Raw genomic sequence first — 9562 nt, 5'->3', positions numbered from 1 at the left:
GGAGGCGGAGCTTGCAGTGAGATGAGATCCGGCCACTGCACTCCAGCCTGGGCGACAGAGCAAGACTCCGTCTCAAAAAAAAAAAAAAAACCACATACAAAAATAAGTTGCACATCAAATACAATAACACAGTTATTGATTGTAAGTAGAGAATGGAAAATGAGGATAAAAGGGAATAAGAAAATGAAAAAGCCAGAAAGATTTATGCAAAGACTAGAAAATGCCCTGAATAAAGCAGAAGTATAAGTAATTTAGCCTTCTGCATCTGAGGCCCAAACTAAAGAAAACAAAGTGGAAAGGAAAGAAAGAAAGAAAAGGACCCAACAGGCTTGGAACAAGATGGAAAAGCAATTTCCAAGCCACAAACAACTTGAGCACAGACCACCCATTTCTTTGAAGGTTTAGGATAAAGAGAAAAAGCTTTCCCCTTCACTCTCTGAAGGTTTGTGAAGATGAGCTAACAAAAGGCAGATTAATTGAAGATAAAATGCATACAAATTTATTTTAACATGCATAAGTACAGGATAATCACAAGAGTATTACCCAATAACCCAGTGAGGTCCAGATGCGTATATACCCTTCTTCATAAAGGAAGAAGAGATGGGGAAAATGTGGCAGTTTTTTTTGAGGGATAGTAAATGGGTATTAGGGAGAATGAGTGGACTCAAAAGACAGAAATTAACTTGTAAATAATTCTCTTTGAAATTGAATGAGCCTAAGAGGCAGACATTATTTTGTGGAAAAGTCTGTCTAGGTGTGGTTGCATTCCTCAGGCTTCTTTTCTGAAACAGATAATGAAATATCAGGGAGAGGTTAGAGGACAGTTGTGCTCTCCCAGGTGGGTCCAGTCCTTATGCAGATAAAGGGGTATTAGAGAAAAGCCTCATCCTATGCTTTGGACAGACAGAGGCTTAGGGCGGGATGGGATTATAGAGAGCTCCTGAAGCTGCTGTTTTATTTGGTATGTCCACGCACCTTATTTTGGGGTATTATTTTCTGAGACCCAACATTCCCTGTCTGAAACTTTCCTAGAAGGTTTATATATTAAAAATTTAGGCCGGGCGCAGTGGCTTATGCCTGTAATCGCAGCACTTTGGGAGGCTGAGGTGGGCGGATCACAAGGTCAGGAGTTCGAGACCAGCCTGGCCAACATGGTGAAACCCTATCTCTACTACAAATACAAAAAAAAAAATTAGCTGGGCATAGTGGTGTGCACCTGTAATCCCAGCTACTCAGGAGGCTGAGGCAGGAGAATCGCCTGAACCCGGGAGGCAGAAGTTGCAGTGAGCCGAGATTGTGCCACTGCACTCCAGCCTGGGGGACAGAGCAAGACTCCATCTCAAAAAAATAAATCAATAAATAAATAAATAAAAATAAAAATAAAAATTTAGTGAGTAGCTGTGGAGAGAAAAATCAAGTTAGTAGCTGAATGGCAACGGGTCCCATTCAACCAGCCTTACACTCTTGGGAATAGACCAGTTCAATAAATGGTTGGCATTGCAGATGGGATCTCAAAGGTAGGCCTCCATATATGATTTAGCAAAAAGATCCTTCATAAGAGGCATTTCTATGGAAATAAGAAAAACAAGTGTCTGGAGTAGTCTGTAAACTGGTTTCTTTCGAGTCTAGAAGGCAGTCAGTTGAGAAGATTAGTGGCAATCTGACAGATTTTTTTTGGTTTGTAGTTTCCATGCACAAAGTTTGTCCAAATATAAGTGTCAGAGGCATCTGAACCAGAGCAACTTCATCTTGAATACAGGCTGGGTGAAATAAGGCTGAGACCTAATGGGCTGCATTCCCAGGAGGCGAGGCATTCTTAGAGACAGGATGAGATAGGAGGTCAGCACAAGATACAGGTCACAAAGACCTTGCTGATAAAACAGCAAGTGGTAAAGAAGCTGGCCAAAACCCACCCAAACCAAGATGGCGATGAAAATGACCTCTGGTCATCCTTATTGCTCATTATACGCTAATAATAATGTATTCGCATGCTAACAGACACTCCTGCCAGTGCCATGACAGTTTAAAAATGCCATGGCAGGCCGGGTGCGGTGGCTCAAGCCTGTAATCCCAGCACTTTGGGAGGCCGAGATGGGAGGATCACGAGGATGAAACCCCGTCTCTACTAAAAAAATACAAAAAAAAGCCAGGCGAGGTGGCAGGCGCCTATAGTCCCAGCTACTCGGGAGGCTGAGGCAGGAGAATGGCGTAAACCCGGGAGGTGGAGCTTGCAGTGAGCTGAGATTCGGCCACTGCACTCCAGCCTGGGCGACAGAGCGAGACTCTGTCTCAAAAAAAAAAATAAAAAATAAAAAATAAATGCCATGGCAACATCAGGAAGTTACCCTATATGGTCTAAAAGGAAGAGGAATCCTCAGTTCCAGGAATTGCTTACCCCTTTTCTAGAAAACTCATGAATAATCTCATGAGTTTTCTAGAAAACTCATGAATTATATACTAAACCCCTTTGTTTAGTATATAATCAAGAAATAGAGCCAGGCATGGTGTCTCACACCTGTAATACCAGCACTTTGGGAGGCCAAGGCGGGTGGATCACCTGAAGTCAGGAGTTTGAGACCAGCCTGACCAACATAGTGAAACCCCATCTGTAATAAAAATACAAAAATAAGCTGGGTATAGTGGCAGGTGCCTGTAATCTCAGCTACTCAGGAGGCTGAGGCAGGAGAATTGCTTGAACCCGGGAGGCGGAGGTTGCAGTGAGCCAAGATTACACCATTGCACTCTAGCCTGTGCGACAGAGCAAGACTCTGTCTCAAAAAAAAAAAAAAAAAAAAAAATTCAATAGGCAAAAATCTTTACTCTTTAATAGAGACTTAGTTTTTCAAGTAATCAAAAGAACTAAGAAAGACAGCATGAGGCATACAGAATCTGTTTCTCTCTCTCTTCCATTTTAAAATTTCTTTTGTACTTTGTGATAAAAGTGAACAAAGTCTTTTATTATCGCATATCAATGCAAGAAAATCTTATTTAAAAGGGAAAAACAAATTTTACTTTTGTATCATCAGTATTAAAGCTAATTTTAATGAAGCCTAATAAATCCATTCAATCTCAGTTTTGACCACACAAAATAACATTTTCATAAACCTTTTATAATCTCTTACAACTTTTTTATTCTCTTCCCCCAACTTTTTATATTCATTTAGTTTTATCTATTATCATTTCTTCCTTTATTCATTTATTATAAAATGAACTTTAAATAACTTCTCCCTAGACAAAAACATTTCTTTCCACAACAAAAAACCTATCTTCATACCTTATGACATCTTACTTTCCTCATATACTCTGTATACAGAATTATTTCTTATAGATAGTAGTTTTAATTACACATATTAATTATAATTTTACTTCTTGGTAGCCATAATTTCTATTAAAAACTTAGGAAGTAAGTTATTTTGAATTGTTTTATATAAGTATTTGTGGATGAAAACCTTTTTATATTTTTTAGAAATATATGTTCCTGGCCAGACACGGTGGCTCACACCTGTAATCCCATCATTTTGGGAGGCTGAGGCAGGAGTGCTTGAGGCCAGGGGCTTGAGAAATAAATGTTCCCTCCATTTTTTTTTCTGTTGTTTATTAACAGATTCAGATATGTTTAGCTTTTCTATACCATGTACAATAATATGTCAAAATATGTAAACAGAAATTTATGTTTAATAATTAATATTTCTGTATTTTAACTGAGAAATGAGTGAGACATTTTATGATTATCTATTACTTAATTGAACATGACTTGACTTTAAGATTTTAAGTTACCAAAAAGATTTTTGAAATGATGGCAAGCTTATAAAAGCATTTATCCCATTTACACTTACCATTTAATTTACTCATTCTTAACAATTATATTTGAATTGCTCAAGTTATATTTGAATGTAAAAGTTAGCCATTTATGTTATTTTTGTTTTGTTTCATTTAATTTAATTTAACTTAATTTAGGAGAGCTAAGTAATTAAACATGAGGCCAAAGTACATAAGAAAGTGGCAGTCTTTTATTGCAAATATGCGCACACTCTCGGGCGAGGTTCTCTGGTCCTCAGGTGTTGGGGGGCAGGGAAGTCGCACCGGCGCTCTTGGGTGATGTTCTCCAGTCCACAAATGCGGGGGCCGAAGAAGTCACACCGGCTCCTGCCAGCAGCGGACTTTTATGCATTGGTACTGGAAGGGGGAGGGCAGTGGGCAGGATAAGGGCGTGATAGGGGCGTCTCCGTAGGCGTGGCCGGATAAGATTTGATCTCTTCGGATTGACATCACCTGGCGCATGCTCGGTTGATCTGCATCTTCCCACGCGCGGGAAAGTTGGTGAGGAAGAACCCAGAAGCAACATGGATTATGCCTTCTTGTTCACCTTCCTCCATCTTGTCCTTTCTCCTTCACCCAAACAATTTTTTCTTCTGAAAAAGCAAACCCTGTATTAGCCAATCTCATCTTAACCAAGGTCTTTAAGATACTGGACACAGGTACCCTCCTCAATGTACCCCTCAGCCCCAGTCATCCTAGGTCCCAAATACCAATGTGGTACCCAGAGGAGTTATGAAGGGTAGGGCCTATTTGTGACCTGGATTTACATAGCAAGTGCAGAGCCCGGGACAGAGAATGGAGCTGTGAAGACAATGCATGGCCAGGAGGTAGAGCTGAGCCAAGGAAGATGTGGTCATGTTGGGCTTGGCTCTCCCCTGTGCTGTGCACACACATATCTCAAGTACTCACTATGGCCACCTATCCAGACCCCAGAATTCAAGGGCTCAAAACCAAAGATATAAGCTTGCAGCAAGATGTGTGTAGGGTTTTGGGGGAGTCCAGATGCCAGCCCTGACAGCTTTAGCTAACCAACAAATCAAGCAAGTATCAAAAATATCACAGAAGCAAGTTGTATGACCTTAATACATCAACAGAGACAGCATAAACCTGTCTAAGCAGTAGACCCAGGCAAAAATGTCAGAATGAATGTTGAAATGACATTTCAAAATTGTCAACATTAATTCTGTTTGCCTGGGATAGACAGGCTTATTTTACCAACAATTTTTGAACTAACTTTATTTACCAAAGATTTATTGAAGTGACATGAACTTGAAAAGCATTTGGACTTAAGTAAGTGTAAGAACAGGTCTTAGAAGAGCCAGTTTGGGGAGTTTTTAAGTTTCCCAGAAGGCCAATGAAGTTGTAGTTATCAGGGGTCCCAGAAAAAGAGGCCTCGTTGACTAAGAAGTTCCCATAGGAGAAATAGGACCTAAAAGATAACTTTTACAAAAATACCTGAATATCAGTTTTTAATTAAGCTGACTTCTGACCATATAGGTCTTAACAAAAATCCTTTCAAATATACAAGTGGTAAACTTTCTCCCCTGTGAGCAACTGACCTTCCCTGGAGCTGAGGAATGGTGGTAGTTGTGGCAGCAGTGGCTGTGAGAGCAGTATCTCCCCCTTCTGCCTGGGAGAGGCACCATAATTGCTCATGGCTCTGGCTCTCCTGCCCAGAAAGTAAAATAAATGGGGCGTGAGGGGTTGCGGGGGGAGTTGCCATCATGCTCTAAATGCAAACCAAAGTTTTAAACCAAAGGCATAACTTCAAATGACTCAAAACTGAAACAAATTAACACATATGAGACTAAAACCGTGAAGCCCTTTATGGCTTTAACCAAGGTCTCCAAAAGGGGAGCGAAAAGCTGCAACATTTCCAAGATCCAGACTACTCCCAACAACAACTTAAAAAAAGGAAAGTTTCACTAGCTGCAAATGGGATGCAACTCACACCTCCATCTGGACATATTCTCCAGGGTCCTAACCTCTCAGCTGGTCATCTGCATCAAAGACCCAAAAACACATGTGACCCAATGGATGGAAAATAGAAACAGGAAATCTACTGCTGTTCATGAGGGAAGAAAGGATTACAAATGACTGGATACCTCCAAAAGTCAAGAGTCATACAAATGTAAATTCAAGACAAATAATTTAAACTCTCATAAATGCTTTTTTCTCCGTCTCCTGAGTCAAAGGACTTTTATTTCCAAGGAACTGGTTCCCCTAACCAGGAATTGAACCTGGACTGGAGCACTGAAAACACTGAATTCTAAGCACTAGACCACAGGTTAGAATGCCTTGCTTATAAAATCCAAAGCAGACAGTTTGAGCATTTGAAGGATTTTTAACTTTGTTTTAAACCTAATGTCTGTTTTTCTTTTATTCTTGTCAAATAAGTCTTCAAGGCTATATTTCTTTTGTGTCTTTTCATGGGTACTAAGAAGACAGTTAAGGGAACCTAGGACTTGACAAACTGGCAAAACAGTTGTTTAAATATGGCTGATTTATTTATCCCATAAATGACTCAAACCAATAAGCCCTCTTTATGGAAAGTCCCAAAGGTAACTTTCTAGATTTACAATAACATGGGGCATTTTTTAAATGGGTGCAAAAAATGCAGCCCCCTGCCGGGCACGGTGGCTCACGCCTGTAATCCCAGCACTTTGGGAGGCCGAGGCGGGCGGATCACAAGGTCAGGAGATCGAGACCACGGTGAAACCCCGTTTCTACTAAAAATACAAAAAATTAGCCGGGCGCGGTGGCGGGCGCCTGTAGTCCCAGCTACTCAGGAGGCTGAGGCAGGAGAATGGCGTGAACCCGGGAGGCGGAGCTTGCAGTGAGCCGAGATTGCGCCACTGCACTCCAGCCTGGGCGACAGAGCGAGACTCTGTCTCAAAAAAAAAAAAAAAAAAATGCAGCCCCCATGATAAAAATATACCATGGTCACTAAACCTAAGGCTAGTCTATACAAATGTTTTTCTCCCCACTAACCTGAATTTGGAAAGGAAACAGAGACAGTGATTTTCACCATCTGCTCTATTGGATTCCACAGACAGACACCTAGGAATCTGACTGGTGAGAAATTCTTACCCTTTTTGCCAGTTTGTCAGGTCCTAGATTCTCTTGACTGTGGTTCCCAGGAGAGCAGAGTAGATTTGGTTTATCCTGTTCACAGCCTCAAATCTATAGAAGCAAAGAGAGAAAGCTTCCCCCTCCACCCTCTGAAGGTTTTCTGAAGATGAACTGACAAAAGGCAGATGAATAGGATTGTTCTCCTATTGCAATTTTATTTTGTGTACAAATTTATTTTAACATACTTAACACGGAAGAATCACAGAATGATTACCCAATAACGCAGTGAAGTCCAGATGCTTATATACCCTTCTTCATAGGGGAAGGAGAGATAGAGGAAATGTGATAACTTTTTCAAGGGGCAGTAAATGTTTATTAGAGAGAATGAATGTGCCAGGTAGACAGAAATTAACTTGTAAATGATTCTCTTTGGAATTTGAATGAAATGCTGGAATCCACGAACGTTATCTTGTGAAAAAATCCATCCAAGTGTGGTTGCATTCCTCAGTCTTCCTTTCTGCAACAGATAATAAAATTTCAGAGATAGGATAGAGGACAATTGTGTTCTCCTAGGTGGGTCCAGTCCTTAAGAGATTTCAGGGAAAGGACAGAAGGCACTTGTGTTCTCCTTGTGAAGAGGGGGTTCAGTCTTTATGCAGATCAGGGAATATCAGATAAAAGCCTTATCCTGTGCTTTGGGAGAAACAGAGAGTTGAGGGTGGGGCAGGAGGAAAGACCTTGAGGTTGCTTCTTTATTCAGCATGTCAAAGCACCATTATTTTGGAATATCGTTTTCTGAGTCCCAGTAAATGACACGGCTTTCTCCTGTGGTGAGGAACCCCACAGAGCAGGTGGGAGTTGGGCAGGGAGGCAGCCCAAGGGAAGCCATGAGCATGGGGAATCCAGGGCTTGGAGAGCATTCTAGTGCAAATACCTGTGTTAAATTATACAATAAAAATAAGTGTGTTTATCCATCCTTCCATTGCTACAAAGAACTACCTGAGATTGGGTAATTTATAAGAAAAGAGGTTTAATTGACTAACAGTTCGGCAAGATGCACAGGAAGCATGGCTGGGGAGGCCTCAGGAAACTTGCAATCATAGCAGAAGGTAAGGGGAAGCAAACACATCTTCACATGGCCAACAGGAGGAAGAGAGAGAAGGGGGAGGTGCTACACAGCTTCAAACAACCAGGTCTCCTAAGAACTGTATCATGAGAACAGCAAGGGGGAAGTCTGCCCCCATGATTCAATCACCCCCCCCACCAGACCCCTCCTCCAACACTGGGAATTACGATTTGACAGGAGATGCGGGTAGGGAGAGAGAGCCAAACCATCTCAAAAAGTATCTTCTGAATGTTTTGTCCAGTATTATGGTCTGTGGAGAATAAGTGTCTGTGGAGAATAAGTATCTGTGTCCACTTCGAGCCCCCAGTGGGAAATGGGAGTGCAGCTCTTCCCTGAGGCTGTGAAGTGGGGGCAGCTGTGGCCTAGGGAGGGTAGGTGGTACCAAAACTGCACTGAGCAGCAGCCTGGCTAAGGCTGGTGGACACCACCAAGCTGAACTGCAGCACACAGACCCCAGAGGGGTGAGTCATTTGAGGGAGAGCTGCTGAGGAAGGGGGCTGAGGCCCCTACCAGAGTTCAGCGAGGCAGAGGAGGCACTCAGGGAAACCCATTACAACTCTTACATCATATATCGTAATTTTTAACAAAAAGTATTTTTTAAACAAAAACAAGATCATAATACACTGTTCTGAAATATTATTTGGCATGAAGCAGCATACTGGTAATGTTTTCTATGTTACTAAATATTATCCTATAACCCTGCTCAATAATATTCTACAAAACCACACAGTGGTTTTACAAAACACAGTGGTTTTGTAAGTTGCATGCCAGTTTCTTTCCTAATTGCCCCATATCACAGGAGGCTCCATTTCCCAGGCTCCCTATGCCAACACACTTCCTGCTAGATTCAGCCAATGGAAACACTGCAGAAAATGAGTGGGTGGGAGAGAAGGCAGAGAATTTCTTCATCTCCCAGTCCATTCCAGGGTCCCAGTCCTTGCTTTGTGACTCCGATCCAGCCAGTGGGATTGAAGCTACTTTTCTTGATGTTGCTAATCCCTGGGTTGCTTCTCTACTGCTTGGCTTCTCAGCATTCCCATCACCTGTGTAACCAAGTCACAGTATTAAAATGTTTGCAATGACTGGAATGGATTGTTTTCCTGACTGTACCCTGATAAAGGGTGAGTGGATCCATTATATAGAGACAGTTTCTCTTTTTAGCTATTATAAGCCATATGACAGTCAATATCCTTAAAGTTAAATCTTAGTCTTCAACTATATGTATTTCCTTAGCACAAATTTCCAGAAAATTATACAAAACCTGCTGTGAGGCATATTGCCTATTTTCCCCACAGAAGGGCTATACCAATCATACTTCCACCAACAGTGTATGAGAATGCTCCCATAATCTCACCAATTTGATATCAGAAAAAAATAGGGTCTAATTTTCATCTTTCCCTCACCCATTGGCTATTTCCATTATCCTCTTAGCCGTGGTCATCCTCTTCCCTCGGTTATTGTCAAACAGGGCCATGTGAATGTTAATGGATATCACTGGGGACTTTTGATGAATTTACTCTCCAGACCTGTGTTCTGCTTATTGGG

This window comes from Theropithecus gelada, chromosome 13 (assembly GCF_003255815.1).
Source record: "Theropithecus gelada isolate Dixy chromosome 13, Tgel_1.0, whole genome shotgun sequence".
In the NCBI taxonomy this organism is placed as follows: domain Eukaryota; kingdom Metazoa; phylum Chordata; class Mammalia; order Primates; family Cercopithecidae; genus Theropithecus; species Theropithecus gelada.
This window is presented reverse-complemented; position numbering follows the sequence as displayed.